General features: G+C 33.9%; 1 non-coding gene and 1 pseudogene across 1 annotated transcript; both read left to right on the plus strand.

Annotated features, from left to right (window-relative positions):
- Window positions 1-1,577: 1,577 nt before the first annotated feature.
- On the plus strand, window positions 1,578-26,792 carry LOC132295686 (lysine histidine transporter-like 8; annotated as a pseudogene).
- Window positions 22,524-22,630, plus strand: LOC132297894 (small nucleolar RNA R71). Its single transcript, XR_009479443.1, has one exon. It is a non-coding gene; the product is annotated as a small nucleolar RNA R71 (small nucleolar RNA).
- Window positions 26,793-27,389: the final 597 nt, after the last annotated feature.

Raw genomic sequence — 27,389 nt, forward strand, 5'->3', positions numbered from 1 at the left:
ACACGAACCCGTTTATAGTAAACTCATTACCCATTTAACTCGTGTCGTGTACGTGTCGTGTTGGCGGGTCGTGTCGAATTTTGCCACCCCTATGCTTTATACAAAACAACAACCCTGACTTTCTCTATTAGATGTTGTTTGATAACCCTCTGTATGAGTAATTCCGAAAAGGTTAAATGTTTATATAATTAAGAATTAGGTTGTGGGCATTAAACACTCATATAGATTGTATAACTCTATATATTCTCAAAACTCCTTAATATCTACTTTGGCATTGTCAGTAGAGCCTGATGAAAAAATTATAGTGCCCTATGTAACTAATATGTATATTGAAAACTAACTAAGAATCATTTTGAGGAGCAAAAAGGTGACTTCTTAAAGGTCTTTTTTTGACTTGTCATAGACATTAAGCCTTTATTTATCACATTTTTTCAAATTTAACAGACTTATAAACACAAAATAGGGGTTTTATTTACACAAAATGTAAACTTTAGTGTTTTTTTATACTTTACTCTTAAGAATTTGAATATTATTATTTTTAAAATAAATATCCAAAAAATAAATTAATATTTCAAGTCACAGTGACTTCACTCATCACCCAATGCTAAACATCTCAAATCTAAAAAGAAAAAAAAAAATCTGAATTTACAAATTAAAATTAAGCTTTTAAAAGTTTTAGTACTTTGAAAAATCTGATTTCAGTGTGGTATAATTTTGATGAGAATTATGAATAAAAAATTTAATTGAAGCATTCCCATGCATATTGTGAATCTAATCTTGTGTCTATATATATGTGTGTGTGTTTTTTTTTTTTTTTTTTTTTTTTTTTGAAATGTTAAGCAAATTATATCAATAATTATAAGCTGCAGTATGCAGTATGGGCCTTAGTGAAGGCCCAAGACTTACAAAAACAGGTTACAATGAACCATACCACCCTGAGGCCGCACATCATTGTGAGGCGTAGGAGATCTATCAATCCTCCATCACAAACTGAGAAGAGAGGTCAGCAGCGATGGACGAATATATATATGTGTTGTATGCATACATATGTATATAATAGTATATTCCAATCAAACAAACAAATATATGTGACAAAAAAAAGGGAGAGAGAGAGAGAGAGAGAGAGAGAGAGAGAGAGAGAGAGAATAGGACTAGGATTACAAGGTTGTGCACCTTCTGATTTAATTTTGAGCTGCAGATCCCCAAGTAGATCCCGTTAGAGAACATAAAAAAAAGTACGATCAGATCTAGGCCCCAAGTTGTTTCTGAATAAAACATACATAACATACCAAAAATAATAGCACGTTCCAGACAGAATGCAAACAACATAGCTCCCGACACAAATGATGAGACTAGCTAATTTGGTCAAATATGCACTCAATCTCTTAAACCCTACTATATATATGTGTGTGTGTGTGTTGTATGTGCTAATGTGCGTGTCCTGTGCATTGGAAATCTCTTCCTAGGATGACTCTTAAGATCTCAAGCCCAAAGGCAAAAGCCCAGATGATCGTAGCTAAGGCCACAAGCCAACTCAGGCCCACACTATGGAGGGTTGAAACAACATTATTTTTATTTCAGCTCCTCCATTGCAGTTCCATTCCTCCGTCCCGGTCACCGCTCCTATCCACCGGCGACCATCCGGCAGCTGCAACCAAAACCCCCAACAAATCTCGAACGCCGCGGTTCATTACTCCATTGGGGAGTCCACTCAGAAAGGCTCTGCAACTCACAAAACTAGATCCTCAAGATGCTTGGCTCCCAATCACCGAGTCAAGAAACGGAAACGCTTACTATGCAGCCTTTCATACTCTTTGTTCAGGAGTTGGGATTCAAGCTCTTATCCTCCCTGTTGCCTTCACCATTCTTGGGTGGTATGTCTTTGTGCATGCAATTAATTTCCATACTTATATCTTTATGTTACAAAAACTCACATACTGCACATATTGTTTTAAATTGCTAGTTCGTTTCATGATTATGTACGTATATAAATATTTACTTATATATATATGCAGGACAAGGGGAATCATACGCTTGACTCTAGCATTCATATGGCAACTTTACACCCTATACTTACTGGTCCAACTCCATGAGTCAACTGAAACTGGGATGCGCTATAGCAGATACATGAAACTATTCAGTGCAACTTTTGGTAAGCCTTGCACCCTTAAATTGCATACATACATACATACATACATATATATACTAGGAAAAGGCACGTGTTTAATGTTTTGTAGATAATGTGATAGAGTTTTATAGAAAATAAAACATCCAATTTGTGGTAGATTTTATAAAAATTATTTTATTTTCTTTAAATATATTTTTATTTAATTATATTTTCTTTTATTAAAAAAACTCATAATAAATAGATAATATGTGTTAGAATTTTATACAAACTCTTTTGAAAATTCTTTTTATATCAATTAATAAATATTTTTTTATATTAATAATTCTTGTCTAATTAGATTTCAATAAATAAATAAATAGGTAATCTGTATTAGAGTTTATAGAAACTCTTTTAAAACATCTTTTTATATCAATTAATAAATAATTTTTTATATTAACAATACTTGTCTAATTAGATTTTTTTTTATTAAAAAACTCAAAATAAATAGATAAATAGGTAATTTCTATTAGACTTTTTATAAAAAATCTTAAAATATATCTTTGTCTAATGTATTATAATTTTATTGAAAATAAAATAGGTAATTTGTGGAAGAGTTTTTCTAGTTTAATTATATTTTCTTTTATTAAAAAATTTATAATAAATAAATAAGTAATTTGTGTTACAGTTTAATAGAAACTCTTTTAAAAACTCTTTTTATATCAATTAATAAATATTTTTAAATTTTAATAATTCTTGTCAAATTAGATTAGCTTTTATTAAAAAAAAAAAAAAACTCATAATAAAAGGTAGTTTGTGACAGAATTTTAGAAAAATTATTTTATTTTTTATATCAATTAAAAAATATTTTTTATATTAATAATTCTGGTCTAATTAGAATTTCTTTTATTAAAAAACTTATAGTAAATAAATAAATAGGTAATTTGTATTAGAGTTTAACTTAAACTCTTTTAAAAATTCTTTTTATATCAATTAATAAATATTTTTATTTTAATAATTCTTGTCTAATTAGATTTACTTTTATTAAAAAAATTCATAATAAATAGATAAATTGGTAATTTGTGTTAGAGTTTTTTATAAAAACTCTTTTGAACCTCTTTTTATATCAATTAATAAATAATTTTTTATATTAGTAATACTTGTCTAATTATATTTCATTTTATTAAAAAACTCACAATAATAAACAGGTTATTTGTGTTAGGGTTCTATATAAAATCTTTATTATCTAGATTTTAGTATTTATATTTTTTTTATATATAAATAAATAAATACTGAAACTCTTTACACATCTAATAATAGTATAGATAAAAACTCTTTTTAATAAATACTGAAACTCTTTGCTCTGTAATTCTAAATTTCTAGAATTCTCAATTTCTATACCCCTTCCTCCTTCCTCTATGTCTCTATTTATAGGCTTCTTGGATTAATAGAATTATGACATGTGTCCTTTTCTTATAATGACATAATCATAACTGAGCGGGCCAGTTATATTGTGATAATTATCTATAAAAAATAACTATTCTTTTTATATTGAATTAAAAATAAGAGCTTTATATAGAATGTGATTGATATTATTAGGTAATTTTGTAATTAATAAATATTTTTTATTTTAATAATTCTTGTCTAATTAGATTTACTTTTATTAAAAAAAACTCATAATAAATAAATAAATAAGTAATTTGTATTAGAGATTTATAGAAACTCTTTTAAAACCCCTTTTTATATCAATTAATAAATAATTTTTAATATTAATAATAATTGTCTAATTAGATATTCTTTTATTAAAAAAAACTCATAATAAATAGATAAATAGGTAATTTGTGTTAGAGTTTTATACAAAATCTTTAAATATATCTTTGTCTAGTGTGATAGAGTTTTATTGAAAATAAAATAGGTAATTTGTGAAAGATTTTTATAAAAATTATTTTATTTTCTTTAAATATATCAATGTCTAATTAGATTTAATTTTATTAAGAAACTCATAATAAAAGCTAATTTGTGGTAAAGTTTTAGAAAAATTATTTTATTTTATATATCAATTAATAAATATTTTTTTAAATTAATAATTATTGTCCAATTAGTTTTTCTTTTATTTAAAAATTCATAATAATAAATAGATAAATAGGTTAATTTAAATTTTATTATCTAGATTTTAGTTTTTTAAATATTTTTTTTATATAAATAAATAAATACTTAAATACTGAAACTCTTTGCACGTCTAATAATAGTATAGATAAAAACTCTTTTTATATCAATTAATAAATATTTTTTTATATAAATAAATAAATATTGAAATACGGAAATTCTTTGGAGAGTTTATGTATTTTACTCTAGAATTTTGGATTTCTAGAATTTTCAATTTCTGTACCCTTTCCTCCTTCCTCCATGCCTCTATTTATAGGCTTCTTAGATTAGTAGAATGATAACATGTGTCCTTTTCTGATAATTACATAATCATAATTGACATGAAAGTTATATAGAATGTGATTGATTTTATTAGGTAATTTTTAGAGTTTTATATAAACTATTTTTACAAAAACTATGGTTAAATCAATTAATAAATATTTTTATATATAAAAAATAAATACTGAAATACTGAAACACGTTGCATTATTTTATTATGTAATTTTTAATTAATAAATATTTTTTATTTTAATAATTATTGTCTAATTAGATTTACTTTTATTAAAAAACCTTATCATCAATAGATAAATAAGTAATTTGTGTTAGAGTTTTAAAGAAACTCTTTTAAAACCTCTATTTATATCAATTAATAAATAATTTTTTATATTAATAAATAATTTGTACTTAAATACTGAAACTCTTTGCATATCTAATAATAGTGTAGATAAAATCTCTTTTTATATCAAATAGTAAATATTTTTGTATATAAATAAATAAATACTTAGTTTCTATATTTTACTCTAAAATTTTGGATTTCTAGAATTATCAATTTCAATTAATACTGAAACACTTTGCATGATTTTATTAGGTAATTTTCAATTAATAGATATTTTTTATTTTAGAAATTCTTCTCTAATTAGATATAATTTTATTAAAAAACTCATAATAAATAGATAAATAGGTAATTCGTGTTAAAGTTTTATAGAAACTTTTTTAAAACCTCCTTTTATATCAATAAATAAATAATTTTTTATATTAACAATACTTGTCCAATTAGATTTCCTTTTATTAAAAAACTCATAATAAATAGATAAATAGGTAATTTGTGTTAGAGTTTTATAGAAACTCTTTAAATATATCTTTGTCTGGTGTGATATAGTTTTATTGAAAATAAAATAGGTAATTTGTGATGGAGTTTTATAGAAATTATATTATTTTCTTTAAATATATCATTGGCTAATTAGATTTAATTTTACTAAGAAACTCATAATAAAAGCTAATTTATGGTAGAGTTTTAGAAAAATTATTTTGTTTTATATATCAATTAATAAATATTTTTATATTAATAATTCTTGTCTAATTAGATTTTCTTTTATTAAAAAATTCATAATAAGAAATAGATAAATAGGTTAATTTAAATTTTATTATGTTGATTTTAGTGTTTTAAATATTTTTTTATATAAATAAATAAATACTTAAATATTGAAACTCTTTGCACATCTAATAATAGTATAGATAAAACTCTTTATATATCAATTAATAAATATTTTTTTATATAAATAAATTTCCAAGATATCATTTTTACGACTCATTTACATCAAGGATTTTATTAAATTAAAAATATGAAAATTGACAAATAATTTAATATATGGACCATTTGGTCAAGCATAATTGATTATAGATTGAATTTTAATTTTATTAGGTAATTTTGAGTTTTATAGAATTTATATCGTGGGATATAATAATTAATGAGAGTTTTTTATTGTGAATTAAACTCTTTTTATATTTTGTTAATTGGAATTAATTTGAATTTTATTAGGTAATTTTGAGTTTTATAGAATTTATATCAATTAATAAATAAATACTGAAACTCTTTGCACAAAGGCCAAGAAAGTAGTACTACACTTGATTTTAGCCAAAAGACCAAGAAAGGTTAGCCAAAAGGCCGACCCAAAAAAATTTAGTACTACACTTGATCTTAATGTGATTATTGTTTCTTTAGCTCTATAGTTTTATAAAAGGCTTTCATGTAATCCTTTTTATTTAAAATCAATGTGGGACTTTGTAAATTGAATTATACTCTTTTTATATTTTGTTAATTTGAATTAATTTTAATTTTATTAGGTAATTCTGAGTGTTATAGAATATATATCAATTAATAAATAAATACTGAAATACTGAAACACTTTGCACATTTAATAAATACTGAAACTCTTTACACAAAGGCCGAGAAAGTAGTACTACACTCGATCTTAACCAAAAGACCGAGAAAGGTTAACCAAAAGGCCGACCCAAAAAAAATTATATTAATTAATAAATAAATACTGAAATACTGAAACACTGAAACACTTTGTACATTTAATAATAGTATACATATATATATATATATATATATATATATATATATATATATATATAACTATTTATCTTATTTTTTATTCACCAATTTTAAATCTTTATTTATATATAGATATAGATTTTTTTTGATAATGTTCATTTAAGAAATTTAAAACAGTAAAAAAAAAAAATGGTTTTATTGATACTAAAATGAGAAAAGTGAATTTGCAATACAACCATCAAATTATATAAACCAAAGATCGTTGTCCTTGGTCAGAAGAGATCCAAAGATACCGTGTGACTACAATGAAAATACTGACATTGCACTTAGCTTTTGAATAAGACAATTTGATGCATGGGAAGTGAAAGATTAAACCTATATTATCATATCATTAGTATACGATTACATTTTGAATATGAAAACAATTGTGAAAGAGATATGACAAATTTAAGTCACACATTTTTTTTAAATAGGTGCTAAACGTGTTCCTACTCTCGCGTTTCGCATACTTTCTTGTTCTTGATTTTACTATGTGTGACTTAAATTTTATCACTTCTATAATAACTCATAAGAATTTGAGAATGCGATAAACTAAGTATTGAGAGGGAGGACTTAAGGGGCTTTCTGATCTACCCTTTTTCTTCCAATTTAGGCAGTGAATCAAGCTGGGAAATCAATATCCCGTTTGGTCAGATTTGTTGACCGGTAGAAGTGGATGTTGACTTCTCGTTCAAACTGTTGGTTGGATCCAGAAACCTAATAAGAATGTTTTATATAGAATGTGATTAATTCTATTAGGTAATTTTTAGAGTATTATAGAAACTATTTTTACAAAAACTATTTTTATATTAATTAATAAATATTTTTCTATATAAATAAATAAATACTAAAATACAGAAACACTTTGCATGATTTTATTAGGTAATTTTGAATTAATAAATATTTTTGATTTTAATAATTGTTGTCTAATTAGATTTACTTTTATTAAAAAAACTCATAATAAATAGATAAATAGGTAATTTGTACTTAAATACTAAACTCTTTGCACATCTAATAATAGTATAGATAAAAACTCTTTTTATATCAATTAATAAATATTTTTTTATACAAATAAATAAATACTAAAACTCTTTTTATATCAATTAATAAATATTTTTTTATATAAATAAATAAATACTAAAACTCTTTGGACATAATCATAACTGGGCCAGGCCGGTTATATTGTGATAATTATCGATAAAAAAATAACTATTCTTTTTATATTGAACTAAAAATTAGAGTTTTATATAGAATGTGATTGATTTTATTAAGTAATTTTTAGAGTTTTATATAAACTATTTTTACAAAAACTATTTTTTTATCAATTAATAAATATTTTTTTATATATATAAATTAATACTGAAATACTGAAACACTTTGCATGATTTTATTAGGTAATTTTTAATGAGAGTTCGTTATTGGGAATTAAACTCTTTTTATATTTTGTTAATTTGAATTTATTAGGTAATTTTGAGTTTTATAGAATTTATATCAATTAATAAATAAAAACTGAAACTCCTTGCACAAAAGTCGAGAAAATAGTACTACACTTGATCTTAGCCAAAAGACCAAAAAAGGTTAGCCAAAAGGTCGACCCAAAAAAAATTTAGTACTACACTTAATCTTAGCCAAATGGCTGAGAAGGTGTGATTTTTTTTTTTTTAACTCTATAGTTTTATAAGAGACTTTCATGTAATCCTTTTTATTTAAAACCGATGTGGGACTTTGTAATTTGAATTAAACTCTTTTTATATTTTGTTAAATTGAATTTTATTAGATAATTTTGAGTGTTATAGAATTTATATCAATTAATAAATAAATACTGAAATACTGAAACACTTTGCACATTTAGTAATAGTATAGATATAAATATATACAATATTTATTATCAAAGAAAATAGTACTTTATAGTTGGTACTCCTAGTTATTCAATAATTTTTTCGTGCATTTTGATGTAAGTAACTAATTAATTAATTAACATATCAGGAGAAAAGCTAGCCAATTTTATAGCCCTATTTCCGATCATGTACCTAGCAGGAGGTACATGTGTGGCTCTGATCATCATCGGAGGTTCGACGTCAAAGATGTTCTTCCAGATTGTGTGTGGGACCACATGCACAGTCGAAACTTTAACGACTGTAGAGTGGTACCTAGTGTTTACATGTTCTGCAGTGCTTCTCTCTCAGTTGCCCAACTTGAATTCTATTGCTGGTGTGTCGCTGATCGGTGCCATCACCGTCGTTGGATACTGTACACTCATGTGGGAGGTGTCGGTGGCCGAGGGAAGGCTTCTGAACGTTTCCTACAATCCCGTGAAAGTCAACAGCCAGACTGTTAGGGTTTTCGATCTTCTGAATGCACTTGGGATCGTTGCTTTTGCTTTCAGAAGCCACAATCTAATACTTGAGATACAGATAAACTTACACTATCTGGTTAATTACACTTCATTTTCTATAATTAGTAATACTCCATTTGTCTGTATATTACTTGAGGGAAAGAAAAAAAAAATATATACTCTCAGATGGATTAAATTCTAAACTTGGCAGTATCAATCTGGACCCATGGTCTGTTAAAAATAAATTAATGCCATGCATGTTCATTATGCATTTTGGGTTTATTCATGTATTGTTATTGTACATATATCAAGAGGGTACATGTATCAAGGTAGTGCATGTATCATGTGAGTGCATGCATCATATGTTTGGTTGAGAATTGTCTTGAAAAGTTCAAAGGTCTATGTAGGGCCGGCCCTGGCCCAAAGCGACCAAGGCAGTCGCCTAGGGCCTTAGAATATAAGGGGCCTCCAAATTTATAGGCCTATATATGATGGGCCACAAAAAAAATAATAATAATAAAAAAAATAAATACAACCAAATGTAGCAAATCAAATTTATAGGCCATGAATGTAGGGCCACCAAAAAAATTTTTTTAACTGTAGCAGAGGGCCTGAGGAATGATGTGCTACCAAAAAAAAAAAAAAGTCTAATCAAATATAGCAAAAAGGGGCCTAATATATATATATATATATATATGGCAAGCATATCACTTATGTACAGAGGGCCTCACATTTTAAGTCTGCCTAAGGCCTCAAGAGATTTTTTTAATCTCAGGGCCGGTCCTGGGTCTATGGGAGAATAGTATATATAGTGTAAGGGATTTATTATTAAGGAATATCAACACAATAAAGAATTGAATACAATACAATATTTGTTTCTCTCCTCTCTTCACTTAGAAATTATTTAGTTGGTTGACACTACAGCCAACATAAGTGGTATCTGAGTTTGATTTCGATCAAGAGCAAACTAGGCGTGAAGCTTATTGACGGGAAAACAAAACCCGAAGAAGATCCATCATGATGGCGACTACAAGCAATCAAAACCAAGGTACCCATCAATCAGCACTTCTCATTTTTTATGGGGAAAATTATGATTTTTGGTATGTGAAGATGAAGACAATTTTTCTCTCATATGATTTATGGGATTATGTTGAAGATGAATATGATGAACTGGAGGATACAACAACTTTGACGAATGCCCAAAGACAACAATTGAAAGATCATAAGAAGAAAGATGCAAAAGCTTTAGGCTTGGTTCAACAAGGAGTTGCTGATACAATCTTTCCCAGAATTATCAATGCTTCTAAAGCAAAGGAGGCATGGGATATCCTCGAGAAGGAGTATAGAGGCAGCACGAAGGTAAGAACTATAAAACTCCAATCTTTGAGAAGAGATTTTGAAAATATGAATATGAAAGAAATGGAGTTGTTGAAAGATTATTTTCTAAACTTATGGAGGTGGTAAATCAAATGAAGACCTATGGAGAAGATATTTCTAATCAAAGAATTGTTGAAAAAATTCTAATTAGTTTGCCAGAAAAATATGACCCTATTGTTGCTGTTATTGAAGAGACTAAAAAACTTGAAAACTTGAGTGTTGAAGAATTGATGGGTTCCATAAAAGCATTTGAGCAAAGGTTGAGTAGGCGCTTCGAAAAGACAATTGAAAGTGCTTTTCAATCCAAGCTTAATGTTAGTTCCCAAAATCAAGAAAAATACCCATCAAGTTTTGATCGATCCAAAGGTGATTCTTCTAGAGGTGGAAGATACGGAAGAGGAAGAGGAAGAAATAATTTTGAGAGAAGTAGAAATATAGAGTCCACTCAACAAAATTGTGGAATTTTTAAGAGAAGTAGCCATGTTGACAAAGATTGTTGGTTTCGAGGAAAATCTCAATGTTTCGATTGCAAGAAATTTGGACATGTTCAAAAAGATTATCGGTTGAAAACAAATCAGCAAGCTAATTTTCCTGAAGAGCAAGAAGGTGAAGCGAGTATGTTTTATGCTTGTCACACGACATCGAAACAAAAGGATGATGTGTGGTTTCTTGATAGTAGGTGTAGTAACCACATGACCGGAGATAAAAACATATTCTTGGAGATTGATTCTTCATCCAATTCTTAAGTGAAGATGGGAAACGGTGCCTTGGTCCAAGCAAAGAGAAAAGGTACTATTGCCATAGAGACAGAAAAAGGAAGAAAGCATATTCGGGATGTGTTACTTGTTCCGGATTTAGAGCAAAATTTTTTAAGTGTTGGACAGCTTGTAAAGCATGAGTACTCTATTCATTTTGATGAGGACTCTTGCAAAATTTATGACAAGGGAGGACAAAATCATATTGTGGCAAAAATCAAGATGGGCAAAAATAGAAGCTTTCCTCTCACTTTTTCATGTTCAAAAAATATGGCCTTGAAGATGGATGTTGTTGATGAGTCATGGCTTTGGCATAGAAGACTTGGCCATTTGAATTTCCAAAGCTTAAAGAATTTACAACAAAATAGCATGGTGTATGGGCTGCCAACAATACAAGAAGTTAAAGAAGTTTGTGAAGGTTGTGCTCTTGACAAGCATCACCGAGAGTTATTTCCGAAAGAGAAGGCATGGAGGGCTAAAGCACCATTGGAGCTTGTTCATACTGATGTGTGTGGACCGATGACAACACCAACTCAAGCGGGTAACAAGTATTTTATTATTTTCGTTGATGATTTTTCAAGAATGACATGGATTTATTTCATGAGACAAAAATCAGATGTGTTCTCTATTTTTAAAAAATTTCAAAAGCTTGTTGAAAGGCAAAATGGCCATCTTATCAAAGTGTTAAGAAGTGATAGAGGTGGAGAGTACAACTCAAATGAGTTTGAAAAGTTTTGTGAAGATATTGGCTTGGAGAGGCAATTAACGGTTGGGTACACTCCACAACAAAATAGAGTGGCAGAAAGAAAAAATAGAACAATTATTAAGATGGGAAAATCAATGTTTCATGAGAAGGGGCTACATAAATCTTTTTGGGGTGAAGCCGTGTATACAGTTGGTTACTTGATGAATAGGAGTTCAACAAAAACGGTAAAGAATAAAACTCCATTTGAAGCATGGAGTGGAAGGAAGCCATCATTGAACCACTTGAAAGTTTTTGGGTGTATTTGTTTTGCTTATGTTCCAAGAGAAGTGAGGCATAAACTTGATGAAGCTAGTGAAAAGCATCTTTGTGGGTTATAGCTCAAAATCAAAGGGTTACAGACTCTTTAATTTGAAGAAGAATAAATTGATTATTTGTATAGATGTTCTCTTTAATGAGAAGGTTGCTTGGGATTGGAAAGAGAAAAAAGTTTAAGATCAAATTCCCATTTTCAATGAAGTATCAGGAAATCAAGAAAGTGAAAATGAAGATTTTCTTGAAGTTCCACAAGAAATGTCTCCCATATCTAGGTTACAATCAATCCCAACTTCTCCATCAAACTCAAATTCCTCATCTCCAAGTTCAACTCCAAGAAGAATGAAAAGTCTTAGTGATGTGTATGCAAGTTGCAATTTTTGTGTTGTTAAGCCGAAGAATGTTGAAGAAGCAATTAAAGAAATGCAAGGAAGAAATTCAACAAGAAGAGGAAGAGGATGAGATTTAACTCAAGCATTGCAAGACCAAAGACCAAGATGCGGATATCTTCACCGAAGCACTTCCAAGAGATAAGTTTGAATACTTCAGAGAATTGTTGGGTGTCACAATATGGCATTAAGAGGGGTGTGTTAAAAATAAATTAATGCCATGCATGTTCATTATGCATTTTGGGTTTATTCATGTATTGTTATTGTACATGTATCAAGTGTGTGTATGTACCAAGGTAGTGCATGTATCATGTGAGTGCATGCATAATATGTGTGGTTGAGAATTATCTTGAAAAGTTCAAAGGTCTATGGGAGAATAGTATATATAGTGTAAGGGATTTGTTGTTAAGGAATATCAACACAACAAAGAATTCAATACAATACAATATTTGTTTCTCTCCTCTCTTCACTTAGAAATTATTTAGTTGGTTGAAACTACAGCCAACATAGTCTAGCAGTCCCAAACTATAAATATCATTAATCTTAAAATAAAGGACTAGTTTATAATTTAGAGTTTGGACCATCTGATTCGTATTTCAATTATAATATTTTGCTAAAGTATTTGTTTTGACCGGTCCTTTACAAGGGTCGCGATACCAAGTCAAGCTTGAGAGTTGTGTGTGTTTAGGAGGTGGTCAAGTTTTACATTTATAAAAAGCCACTACTACCTTTCTCTATATAAAATATAGATAGGGCGAGTAGGGATCGTCCCAAGGGATTTGATGGTGTATCGAATTGTGAACTATGGTAATTAGGGTTAGTAGGTCAAGTGATCACACAATTGGTTGGTTGGTTGATTAGGCTAAATTGAATTTAACTAAATAAAATAATATGAGGTAAACAAGAGAGAGAGAGGTCTTGGGGTGTAGAGATCACCACCAAGCAATACATTTCTATACTACTAACAAGTGATCAATTGAGGGTAATGGATGTGTTGCAATGTGATAAGGGTGTGTGTGCATTAGGTTGATTCAATTGGCAAGGATGACAAATCAAGCAAGTATTGTCTAAACATCATGTGAAGAGCATAATATATCTAAGCAATAGAGCATATATTGTCTAGACAACATGGGGATAGCACAATAGATCAAAACAAGTCATTAATCCTTCATTAAGCTCACAATCCACATGCAACACAATATTAGAGGAATATGCCATTTGGACTCACAAGCATGGAACATCAAACATCAAGAGTAGATTGTCCTCCCATCTAACATTATACTACCACTACACTAAATCTACACTACTAGCATGAAAATAAAGTTATCTAGACTAGGGGAGAGGCACAAACCATCAAGAATAGGCATAAACCATCAAATGAACCAAAATAACATTCATTAAGCATATCATCTTGATAATCTCTAGATCTATTGCATCAATACACATAGACATGCATCAAAAACACTAAATCTAGAGATAAGCACATGAATATCCTACTCTAGCATACATAGACATATGGGTAGAATAGAATAGTCAATTGGAAGCATTAAACCATAAAAACCATGAAATAATCAAGATTTATATATACATGAATATCAAGATGTATCATACAACACTAATCCCTCAATAATACACAAGATTAGAGTATAGAAAGCATGCTTGGGGCTAACTCTAGCCCCAAGAAGATGTCTAGCCACTCATGGTAGTGATGATCCAACCCTCAAGGGCTAACTCCATGGCTGCTCCTTGTAGATAAAGATCTCCTCCAATGGTTGCTCTAGCTTCCTCCCTTTTTCCTCTCCAAGAATAGCCTCCAAGATGATTTTCAATGTGTGACAAGAGACTCTAGGCTCCTCACCAAAAAGTGTATCATATTCCTTATATAGGTAGGTCAAATATACCCTATGATGAGCTGTGGTCGTGCAAGGCATATTCTCCAATGATTGGGTGAAGGACGGAATAAATGAACTGCACTTTAACTTTTTCTCGCTGGAGGAAGTTCGATCGATTGAACCTTAACTTGGATCGATCGAAGATGGGTTCGATCGATCGAACTTCATCTTGGATCGATCGAAGTGGTCTGACTCCTCCGGATAAGGACAAGGCTGAGATATTTCGAAGATATTTATGGGGAAAAGGACAAAAGTGGTTGGTAGGTGTACAGCTGTGGATAAGATCAATCATTTGAATAGGACAAAATAGGGTTCGATCGATCGAAGGTGATGTTGGATCGATCGAACTTGGAATTTCAGCAAAGGCCAAGGTTGGATCTATCGAGAAGTACTGTGATCGATCATAGATGTTCGATCGATCGAACTCTAAGTTGGATCGATCGAACTTTTCAGCTGCACAACTTTGATTCCTTTTTGCTCCTTTTTTTCTCCACTTTGCTCCCTCCTTTGGTTTATCTCAGGATTGCTTCAATTAAGCTCTTATTTGGCTGAGTTAGCTTAATTTTGGGATTAGTGCCTGAAAATATAAATAACACGTAATAAGTCTAAAACGGCAAAGTAAGATAGATAAAGGTACTAGAATGCTTAAGTTTAATGGGTTTAAATGCGCACTTTTCAGTGCTCATCACACCCCCAAACTTAAATATTGCTAGTCCCTAGCAATGAACTAAGAAGTAAAGGAATGAAATGAATAACTAAACAAGTATAAACTGAAAAGCAAGTAAAATGATAGCGCCACTTTCGTAGGGAACACGATTGCATTTAGCATATGCAACAAGCCTTTTAAACCCCTAGGTTACCCCTAGTGGACGAGTAAAGTCTCGTGAGGGTTTCCAGAAATGGTACCCACAAACATTAAGCTCATTCTTTCAAAAGAGGCACCAATATTGCAAATAAGCATTGGGAGAAAACTACCTCAAGTATGCAATTTTTCAACCGTTTCTAAGTAATCTCCCAAAATTTCAATATCAAGCAAGCAAGCATGATCCTCCACACATCAAGAAAAAGATCATGAAAATCGAAACAAGTCTAGAATCCATGTGAGAGGTCCGGCATCAAGTGTGCTGCTATCTTAGCCAACTAGAGAAGTAATCACATCCTTACCCTCAAACTAGCACACAAATCTAGTACCGATCATCAAGATAAGAGAGTGGACCTTTTATTAAAGTTTTATTGTTCTAGGTGCGCTTATTCTTTTCACTCTATTTTTTATTTATTTATTTTTATTGAGGATCAAAGATGGAAGTATTGTGCAATGTGTTGATCTCTTAAGCTTTTTAGAAGATTCATGTAGCGAGCTTTAGGTCAATGACTCCCAAACTAGATGGCTTTAGGGCATTAGCTGTTAAGACACCCCAACGGACTTACAAACTCAAATCAACTAGGCTACAAATCAAGACAATAACCATCTAATCATTTCCCACTTCTCACCTTTTGGGAGAAGTCCTCACTTTTATTGCTTTTGCAACTTTTTTTTTTTTTTTTTTTTTTTTTTTTTTTTTTCAATTAAATTATTAACCTAGAGTTTGGGCCCTCCACCTTTCGGCGCGAGAAGTTCACTGCTTAATGAGGCAAGAACCCCGGTTACTCAATGAAAAGGGGTTGTTATCCACCTTTATCAAGAATGAAAGCTTTTAATGCACTACTAGCCCAATTGGGATATAACCAATTCAATAATCAACAAAGCATGTACCCCATAAATGAATGCTAGTGTGCACCGGTGCTAGTGTAAAATCCTAGAATGAATCTCAAAACAATTACAGAATCAGGATGATGTGGACCACAAATGTAAGCAAGATATCAATCTTTTGAAAAATTTACTCCTAAATGGCATCCTCAAGGCATACAAGGAGTATTGGACTCTCAAGTCAAGTAATTTTTAAATTTTAAGCAATATAGTCCTCAAAAGATCAAAATCATAGTTAGAAATGGACCAAGTATAGAAATATCCCTCAAATACACAAGACATGCTCAAAATTTGAATTTTAAAGTAACACTGAAACATACACCAATACCCCCAAACTTAAACTGCACATTGTCCTTAATGTGTGAAGAGAACAAATGAAAGAGTATACCAGTGCTTTAGACATGAATGATCGGGATAGAAGTATCCAAAGTGGGTGGCATGGCCCCCCCAAACTTGGGATAAACTGTGGTCCTGAAAAGTTTGCACTCGGATAAACTCATTAGATAACAAGATAGGATAATCAGTGCACAGTGGACATGCAAGTGTAAGATGGGATAAATAGAAAATAGAGAGAGAGGTGTAAGAGTGGTCCTGAAAAATTAGGCAGCACTCTCTCACTGAAGTCACTGTGGTGTACCTGATGGAGTCAAACATACGAATATGAGATACTAAGAGACATCCATAATCAAAAAGCAATATATAGAGAATATAAAGTGCAGGTACATCAATAAAATAATAAAGCCGACAGACCGGCCGCAAGGTATAATACAATAACAGTGACAGTATAATACAGATCCAGAATAAAAGAAATGAAAGCATAGAACAACTAGAGGTGAAGTCTCAGGAGGCCTGATCGTGAAGATCGGCAGTGGCTGGAGGTGCAGGTGCGGATGCAGGTGCAATGAGTCGGCTGGAAAGATCGGCAAAGCAAGCCATGACATTCGCCCTGAAAGAGGTGAACTCAGCTCGGTGGGCAGTGATGTCGGCTCGCATGGCTGTTACGTCCTCCTCCAGTGTCTGCAAGCGTGCTCCGAATCCGGGAGTGGGAACTGGAGACTCAGGCAGAGATGCCTCTGAAGAAGACTCCCGAACTCGCTCCTTAGCAGCGGCTCGATCACTGGTATCATCGGCATCATCTGCAGCATCGGCATACTCCTCCGCAGGTCGCTCCAGGTCGATGTCCATGTGATCGGTAGCCGGACCGACTGGTGTGTCGTCCGCTGCGATATCTGCTGCTGCTGGAGGTGCCGGCTGTGCCTGGGCTGCCTCATCCTCCTCTAGGTCAGCTGCTGCCTCTACAGCTGGCTCCTGAAGACTCCAAATAAGAGCATTGTAGCTCTTATTCCAGTCGCTCCTCCTATAGAAGCTGGACCGTGCAAGGGGCTCCTCATCTGGGGGCACTCTGTAGCGCTGGTCAAGAAGAATCTGCGTGATGAGGTGTCCGAAGGGCAGGACCTTGAACCGCTTAGGGTCCTTCCTGGAAATGAAAGAATCATACAGTAACCTCATCACGCTCCAGATGAGGACTGGGATAGATACCCAGCAGCCCGTGTAAAAGCGTAAAGAGCTGTCAAGTAGTCATGACGCCTCTGGATCTTGTGGCCCGCTATGTAAATGTTCTGGAAAAGAACTGTGTCAATGAACCAGAGGTCGTCAGGCAAGAAGGTCCTGGTGGTGAATGTCTGACCACCGGCATGATGGCCTGTCAAGGAGACAGCCATGTCAGAAAATGAAGGCCTATGCAGCCTCGGGTATATCTCTGCAAGCTCAGGTGGACACCGGTGTGGGCACCGGCAAGCACGGGCCAGAGTGTCAACTGTGATGACAATCTCGTGGCCGTCCAATGTAGTGATCATCTCTGCGGTAGATCGTGACGAGGGCCGGAGATGCTGAAAGAATAGCCGCACCAGTCGCGGGTATACAAGGCCGGTGACTGGGGCAAAGATGGCTGAGAGGCCCCGCTGCATGATATCCTGATAGCCAGACCGGGTCAGGATAGACTCGGAGAAGTACGCAGTATCGAAGTACGACTCCTGAGCCACGGTCATAGCTGCATATCTCGGCAGCAACTGGTCACGGCGCTGAGCCGGTAGAGGTGGTTGCGATGATGGCATGGCGGCTGCATCTGCCTGATGGCGCACAGGAGAAGGTGATGGTGTGAAGACTGGAGGAGCCTGGGATGTAGATGGCATGTGGTCAGCTCCCTCCTCAGCCTCGTGGGATGGGGACTGAGGGGGAGTAGCCTGTGCTGGCTCCGCCTGAGTATGAGATGGCTCTGCAACCATCTCTATCCTGGGTCGCATATGTCTGCGGGGTCGCTGTGGCCCCGAAGATCTCCTGGCTGTACTCTTGTACCGCGGAGGCATGATCTGCAAAAAGACAAGAAAATTTCAATATAAGTCAGTGCCAGATATAAGAATTTAAGTGCATAATAGAAACATGTATGTCAAATAAGATAGACAAAATACGGATGACATGAATCTATGATGATGATGAAATGTGAATCATGCTAAGCAATGTAGGTGTGAAATGCATCCAATGTGGAATATCACAGGCATTGTGCATATAAAGATAGCATGAAGACAACATAAGATGAATAGAGTGTGTATGTATGATCTGTGAAAGTTCGATTGATCGAACTTTAAGTTGGATCGATCACAGAAATTTTTGATCGATCGAAGTGAAAAATGTTCAAAAGTTGGATCGATCGAAGTGAATTGGATCAATCCAACACTTGGATCGATCGAAGTATGAAAGTGCACAAGATTGGATCGATCGAAGATAGTGAAATGAAGTTCACTACTTCGATCGATCGAAGAACAAGTTCGATCGATTGAACTGTGCGAATGCGGAATTTGAAAAGTCACAGATCTGTGAGATCTATAGCACGGGGCCCACACAAACGTGTTTGTGGGCCCATCTACACACCAAACATCCCATCCTCAACATCCAAACACTCCCCAAATGCCAAATCAAATCAAAAATCTCCAATTTGGTTCGGCCAAATGCATGTGTGAATATGTATACCATAATCATGAAATTGATGCTTCAAAATGGATGATTAATACACATACAACATAAATCAATATAGAAAATCATGAATCATGCATTGATTAAACTTTTAAATCAAGAAGTGGCTTGCGATTTACCTCAAAATCGAGAGGGATGAGATGAGAGAGAGGGTGCGAAACCGCGGTGAAAATAAGGCTCTACCTTGCCGGAATTGGCTCGCCGGAGATGGGGAAGATGATTGGAATGGAGGTTGGCCGGATTGAGATTGAGATTGAGAGAAGAGGGAGACTAGGGTTTGGTTTCTTTTTGAAGTTGGATCAATCCAAAGTGATCGATCCAACTCGGTTATATTTTTAAAAACACGATATGCAGAGTTCGATCGATCGAAGATAGAGTTCGATCGATCGAACTTAGGTATCCACTCTTAATGGCATTTTTTTTTTCTTTTTTGAATAATCAGACGCAAATTTCGATCGATCGAAGAAAGATTTCGATCGATCGATCGAAGAGGATAAAGAATGTACAAGTTTAAGGGTTCAAGAGTTGATATGTGCTGGAACCTTGGATCGATCGAACTTGGAATTCGATCAATCGAACATGAAAAATTTTGAAAAGTCCCGAGAGAATGCATTTTGGAATTTGGATGCAGGTCCAAAATTTTTCTAAGTGTTGGGACTCATGATCAATCGAACCACATGTTGGATTGATCGAAAGGTAGTTCGATCGATCGAAATGGTTTACGATCGATCGAACTTTCGAAAATTTGGAGATCCCGAGAGCATGCATTTTGGAGTTTGGATGCAGGTCCAAAATTTTTCTAAGTGTTGGGTGCAAAATGAGAGCTAGATCGATCGAGTCCATAGTTGGATCGATCGAACCAAAGTTCGATCGATCGAACCAAGACTTGGATCGATCGAAATTATGTCTAAATGTTCAAAATGACTTGAATGCTCATGCAATCCCTTACTCAGTTCCTTCCAATGTATATGAACCACAAAAACAGTATCTAGACTTCGCAAGAATCAAAATGCAAGATAGAAATAAGGGAGGAATAGGGTTTTGACATCCTACGAATTTCGGTGCTAGTCTTTAACGTCTCTAGCAAGACCTTGGGCTCTTTCAGCCCGGATCAAAGATCTTGCAATGCATTCCCTCCTTTTTGGGATGAGAGATGTTTCGAGTCACTCCCAACAAATGGTTCTTAGAAGAACTTGTTGGGGTAAACTCAAAAGACGTCTTGAGTTCTTTGTCAAAACCTTCATTGGGCTTCCACGCCCTTTCACAACAAGAGTTCGAAATCACTTTTCTGGCATACAATGCTGAAGATGAAGATGAAGGCTTTGAAACATTGTTCATGCACAAAAGCTCATTTCTTTCACAAGCAAGATCATGATATTCCTCTACCACATTAACCTCTTCTTCATATTTGTCAAATGGATTGGGTGTGGGGTTAAAGATGTTCAACTTCACTCTCATGTGCCCAAAAGAAATCTTCATTATCCCCGTCCTACAATTTATGTTGGCATTTGAGGTTGCCAAGAAAGGACGGCCAAGGATAACCGGAATTTGGTTCTTTGGATTGGGCACCGGTTCCGTGTCAATGACGACAAAGTCAACCGAGAAAAAAAACTTATCAATCTTAATCAACACATCCTCAATTATCCCCCTAGGCTTCTTAATGGATCGGTCGGCAAGTTGTAAAACCACCGACGTCGGTTTCAATTCACTTAGGCCCAATTTGACATAAACCGAATAGGGAAGAAGGTTAACACTAGCCCCTAAGTCAAGAAGTGCCCGGTTGATGACATGTTCACCAATGACACAAGATGTTGTAGGTGCACCGGGGTCCTTAAACTTTGGCAAAGTGTTGTGTTGTAGAATGGAACTCACTTGTTCGGTTAAGACCACATTTTTTGATGTTTGGCTCTTGTTCTTCCGCTTTTGGGTGCATAAGCCCTTTAAGAATTTGGCATAAGCCGGAATTTGCTTAATTGCATCTAAAAGAGGAAGATTAACTGTGACTTGCCTAAACATATCCATTATCTCATTGTTCTTGGTCTTTTGCCTTTCTTTTGAAATGGACCATTTCAAGGCGTCCGGAAATGGAGCTTTTTCAAAAACTCTTTCAGCATTTTCTTTCAAAGAATTTTCAGCATTGGACTTGTTTGATTCATTGGATTTCAAATCACTTTTCAAAGAAGAATCATGAATAACATTTTTTAAAGAACTTTTCTCAAACACATTTTTCAACACTGTTTTCAATGAATCTCTTTGGAAATCATCTTTCAACTCACAATTTGAGGGCTTCTCATTCTCAAAATCATGCACATGCAATGAAGGAGGAATAGTGTGTGGAACGGGACGGGTGACAACTTGAGGTTGTACCGGTTCACTCTCTTCATTAGGCATTCTAACTTGATAGTCTACTACCCTACCACTTCTCAAGGTTGTTACCGCATTGACATGCTCAACATTATGCCCTTCCAATGAGGATTTGGTTCTACAACATATTGTTGTTTGATTGGGGCATTCACGTGCATCTTTCCCTTATCTCTAACATTAAGTGTTTCAGCTATTTGCCCTACTTGGGTTTTTAGCTTAGCAATCGACTGAGAATGAGAATGCAACAATTGAGTATTTGCTTCTAGAGTGCCCAAAGCATTTAAAATCTTTTCCTCAAAAGCGGAACCTCTAAAATTTCCTTGAGAATATGATTGGTTAGGAAAATGAGAATTAGCAAATTGATTTCCTTGTGAGTTATATGGTCTTGAACCTTGGGATCCTTAGTTTTGAAGTGGAGGTGGAATGTATTTCCCTTGAAAACCGCCTTGGGAAGAGTTTGAGCCCTCCCCTTGGTTTTTCCAAGAAAAATTAGGATGATTCCTCCAACCGGGATTGTAATGATTACCATAAGGATTGTTCCCTTGGTTCACAAATGTTGCATTAACTTGCTTAATGGGTTCATTTTGAATTTGTCCATGAGGGCAATTAGAAGTAGAATGAAGAACACTAGAACAAGTCATGCATGATTCATTTTGAGCTCTAGGAGAATGATTAGGAAAGGAAGACACTTGATTCGCCGAGTTTTGATTGATCAATTGATCAAAATTTTGAGATAAAGACTTCATCTCGGCGGTTATATCATTTGAGTGGTCAACTTGATGTAAGCCAACACTCTTCCTACCTTGAGAATTTCTACCATTCCTAGATGACATTGTTCTATGCAAAGAGTTTTCACTCATGCTCTCATAAAGACGCCACACGTCTTCCTCTTGCCGGTTTATATAAGAACCTCCCATTGAAGCATCAACCATGCTTTTATAATTGTCCGATAAGCTTTCAAAGAAGAATTGGACCAATTGCCATTTAGGCATGTCATGGTGAGGACACTTCCTAAGCAATTCATTGAAGCGTTCCCATGCCTCGTGGAAAGTTTCTCCCTCCCCATGTGTGAATTCCCTAATTGCGGTTCTCATAGTATTGGTCTTCGAAACCGGATAGTACTTTTTCAAAAATTCTTGTTGCATTTCTGCCCAAGAAGTTATAGAAAAAGGCCTAAGGTTGTTGAACCAATACTTCGCCTTATCTTTAAGGGTAAATGGAAAAAGTTTCAGCCTTAAAACTTCTTCCGGCATGTCCGTGTATCGAACGGTAGAACAAACTTCAAGAAACTCATCCAAATGCTTGTAAGGTTCTTCACTAGGAAGTCCATAAAAGTTAGGTAGCATTTGGATAGTTTGTGCTTTAATCTCATAATGGTGTGCTCTAAATGGTGGCAATTGAATGCATGTGGGTGCATTATACTCATTAGGCACATAGTGATCTCTCAATGCGAGTGGTGGATTAGCAACTTGAGGTGCAACATAGACACCTTGGTTATATTGAGCTTGATTAATGATGGGGGGTTGTGGTGCATACATTGACCTTGGAATTCCCATTGGAATTTGGCCTTGTTGTTGAGGAGGTTGATGAATGTATGGCCTAGGCATGCCTAATGTGACTTGCATATTATCATTTTACACATTAGGGTGAAGGATGCCTTGTTGGTCTATGTGACCAAGGTCTTCAACATGATCATCATTGAGAGCATCCATTGGTAGATTGGTTCTATGTGAACTTCCTCTTCCCCTTGGATTCCTAATAGTGGATCCTAAATGCAAATCAAGAGGGACAAGAGTAGGTCTCAATGAACGACGACCATGCATGCACAATGCAACACGAATAAGCAACTTTCTCAACAATGCAATTAAACTTCACAACCACAATTTTCAAATGCAATGTATGTCAAATAAATGCCTCCACGTGGGCCCCCGATTTAACTAAGGAGATTGAGTAAGAAGGTCTCACAATAGTCCTTTAGCACTTCAACTCCAAATTTAAAAACTTAGCTTAGCAAAAAAATTTTTTTTTTAGCAACTCTTTATTTTAAGCATTTTTCCTTTGCTTTGCTTTGCTCCTTAACTTGGAAGTTCTTTGCTAGCTCCTTGCTCAATGCACCTTGTTAATGAAGAACAAACTTAATAAGTAATCAAAAACAGAAAATAAAAAGAAAGTAAAGACACGATCAAAAGAGTACTAATCCTAATTGAATTTCACAATTCGACGTTGCCAATTTAAAATCCCCGGCAACGGCGCCAAAAACTGACCGGTCCTTTACAAAGGTCGCGATACCAAGTCAAGCTTGAGAGTTGTGTGTGTTTAGGAGGTGGCCAAGTTTTACATTTATAAAAAGCCACTACTACCTTTCTCTATATAAAATATAGATAGGGCGAGTAGGGATCGTCCCAAGGGATTTGATGGTGTATCGAATTGTGAACTATGGTAATTAGGGTTAGTAGGTCAAGTGATCACACAATTGGTTGGTTGGTTGATTAGGCTAAATTGAATTTAACTAAATAAAATAATATGAGGTAAATAAGAGAGAGAGAGGTCTTGGGGTGTAGAGATCACCACCAAGCAATACTTTTCTATACTACTAACAAGTGATCAATTGAGGATAATAGATGTGTTGCAATGTGATAAGGGTGTGTGTGCATTAGGTTGATTCAATTGGCAAGGATGACAAATCAAGCAAGTATTGTCTAAACATCATGTGAAGAGCACAATATATCTAAACAATAGAGCATATATTGTCTAGACAACATGGGGATAGCACAATATATCAAAACAAGTCATTAATCCTTCATTAAGCTCACAATCCACATGCAACACAATATTAGAGGAATATGCCATTTGGACTCACAAGCATGGAACATCAAACATCAAGAGTAGATTGTCCTCCCATCTAACATTATACTACCACTACACTAAATCTACACTACTAGCATGAAAATAAAGCTATCTAGACTAGGGGAGAGGCACAAACCATCAAGAATAGGCATAAACTATCAAATGAACCAAAATAGCATTCATTAAGCATATCATCTTGATAATCTCTAGATCTATTGCATCAATACACATAGACATGCATCAAAAACACTAAATCTAGAGATAAGCACATGAATATCCTACTCTAGCATACATAGACATATGGGTAGAATAGAATAGTCAATTGGAAGCATTAAACCATACAAACCATGAAATAATCAAGATTTATATATACATGAATATCAAGATGTATCATACAACACTAATCCCTCAATAATACACAAGATTAGAGTATAGAAAGCATGCTTGGGGCTAACTCTAGCCCCAAGAAGATGTCTAGCCACTCATGGTAGTGATGATCCAATCCTCAAGGGCTAACTCCATGGCTGCTCCTTGTAGATGAAGATCTCCTCCAATGGTTGCTCTAGCTTCCTCCCTTCTTCCTCTCCAAGAATAGCCTCCAAGATGATTTTCAATGTGTGACAAGAGACTCTAGGCTCCTTACCAAAAAATGTATCATATTCCTTATATAGGTAGGTCAAATACACCCTATGATGAGCTTTGGTCGTGCAAGGTATATTCTCCAATGATTGGGTGAAGGACGGAATAAATGAGCTGGACTTTAACTTTTTCTCACTGGAGGAAGTTCGATCGATCGAACCTTAACTTGGATCGATCGAAGATGGGTTCGATCGATCGAACTGCATCTTGGATCGATCGAAGTGGTCTGACTCCTCCGAATAAGGACAAGGCTGAGATATTTCAAAAATATTTATGGGGAAAAGGACAAAAGTGGTTGGTAGGCGTACAGTTATGGATAAGATCAATCATTTGAATAGGACAAAATAGGGTTCGATCGATCGAAGGTGATGTTGGATCGATCGAACTTGGAATTTCAGCAAAGGCCAAGGTTGGATCTATCGAGAAGTACTGTGATCGATCATAGATGTTCGATCGATCGAACTCTAAGTTGGATCGATCGAACTTTTCAGCTGCACAACTTTGATTCCTTTTTGCTCCTTTCTTTCTCCACTTTGCTCCCTCCTTTGGTTTATCTCAGGATTGCTTCAATTAAGCTCTTATTTGGTTGAGTTAGCTCAATTTTGGGATTAGTGCCTGAAAATATAAATAACACGTAATAAGTCTAAAACGGCAAAGTAAGATAGATAAAGGTACTAGAATGCTTAAGCTTAACGGGTTTAAATGCGCACTTTTCAGTGCTCATTATGTTTGACCCATAATAAGGTCAACAATTCGTTGACCAAAATCAGATCAATGATTATTATTATTATTATTATTATTATTATTATTATTAACACGTTTCATATTGAAACACTAGTGTTTTTGCAGTCCAGTAATGTTGAAGCTGGATTGTTTTAACTATTTTAGTAGTCTTAGACCATATATATGTCATCGTCCATCCAATGATTTCTCTAACAAATTAATTAAGGATTGATCCTATTTTAATCAATTTATGATATTCACGTTGTTAATACACTCAAATGTCTAATAGAATATTTGGATATGTTTTGTTTATTTTAGGCCATTATGCCTTCAAGTGAAAAACATCCCTCTCGAGTGCCAATGTGGAGAGGTGTCAAATTTGCTTATGCAGTCAAATCGGTGGCTATTGGGCTTATGGTCATATGGTATATATTATTTTTCACCTCATTCTATACAAATTTGTACTCTTAATTTGAAAAATAAACAATAAAATACATATATATTTTTTTGGCAAATAATAGGTTGAATTCTTCTTGCTAAATGAGAATTACTATTCACTTGCAGATACCAGAAAATGGAGGCATGCTAACAGTATTGTACGCTTTCCACGGAAAAGATGCCTCACAATTCGCTCTAGGACTAACAAGCTTATTTGTGATAATAAACGCGGTGAACTCTTTCCAAATCTATGGCATGCCCATTCGACGACATGGAGTCCAAGTACACAATAAGGATGAGGAAGCCATGCCCCTGGTGGCTCCGAGCAATTTTTAGGACCATGTTTGGATACGGATGCTTCTTTGTTGCTGTGGCAATCCACTTCCTAGGAAGCCTAGCAGGACTAATCGGAGGATAGCATTACTAGTGACTTTAGCTTATCCATGTTTTATGTGGCTCAAGGTTAAGAAGCCCAAGGGTTATAGCCCAATTTGGTGGCTGAACTGGGGTTTGGGCCTCTTAGGAATGGGTCTAAGTGGAATATTAATTGCAGCTGGGGTGTATGTTGTCATTGACACCGGTATTGAAGTGAGCTTCTTTAAGCCTCACTAAGTACATTAATTTAGATAAAAATTAGGAGTGGTTGGTTTATGATTTAGAATTGGGAATAACCATAACTATATTTGTTTATATGTAATTGTGGTTTCGATTCAGGAAAAAAGTGTATCTGACATAAACAGTATTTTCACTTCTTCATTTCAACAATATTATAATTTGGTACCCTTGTTGAAGACTCGTAAAAGATAAAAAAATATTCTAATGCCGTTATGTATGAACATATAAATTGTGTTTCATATAACATATACCCAGATTGAGTGTGTCTTTATGTGTTTCATATAACAAATTTTGATGCTTACATGATTTAATGGTCTTTAAACTGTATGTGTTTCATATAGCATATACCCGTATTGTTTTGTTTTTTTTTTTTTTTTTAATTATATACCCATAAAATATTTCTATTACCCCTTAAAAATATTTAAAAAAATTATTATTACATCCTTACATAATTTTTGGAATCCATCATGATAAGACATCTCAATAATTCACACACTTATTTGGTTCCTTTTCTAGTTCTGTTACTTTCCATCTTCTTTTGCATTTTATTATATGTTTAGTGATTAAAGAGAAATTGTTAAATAGTCATATCTA

The sequence above is a fragment of the Cornus florida genome, unplaced genomic scaffold (genome assembly GCF_030987335.1).
Source record: "Cornus florida cultivar Cherokee Brave unplaced genomic scaffold, ASM3098733v1 CherokeeBrave_3.0.0_Hap2_Chr02, whole genome shotgun sequence".
In the NCBI taxonomy this organism is placed as follows: Eukaryota; Viridiplantae; Streptophyta; class Magnoliopsida; order Cornales; family Cornaceae; genus Cornus; species Cornus florida.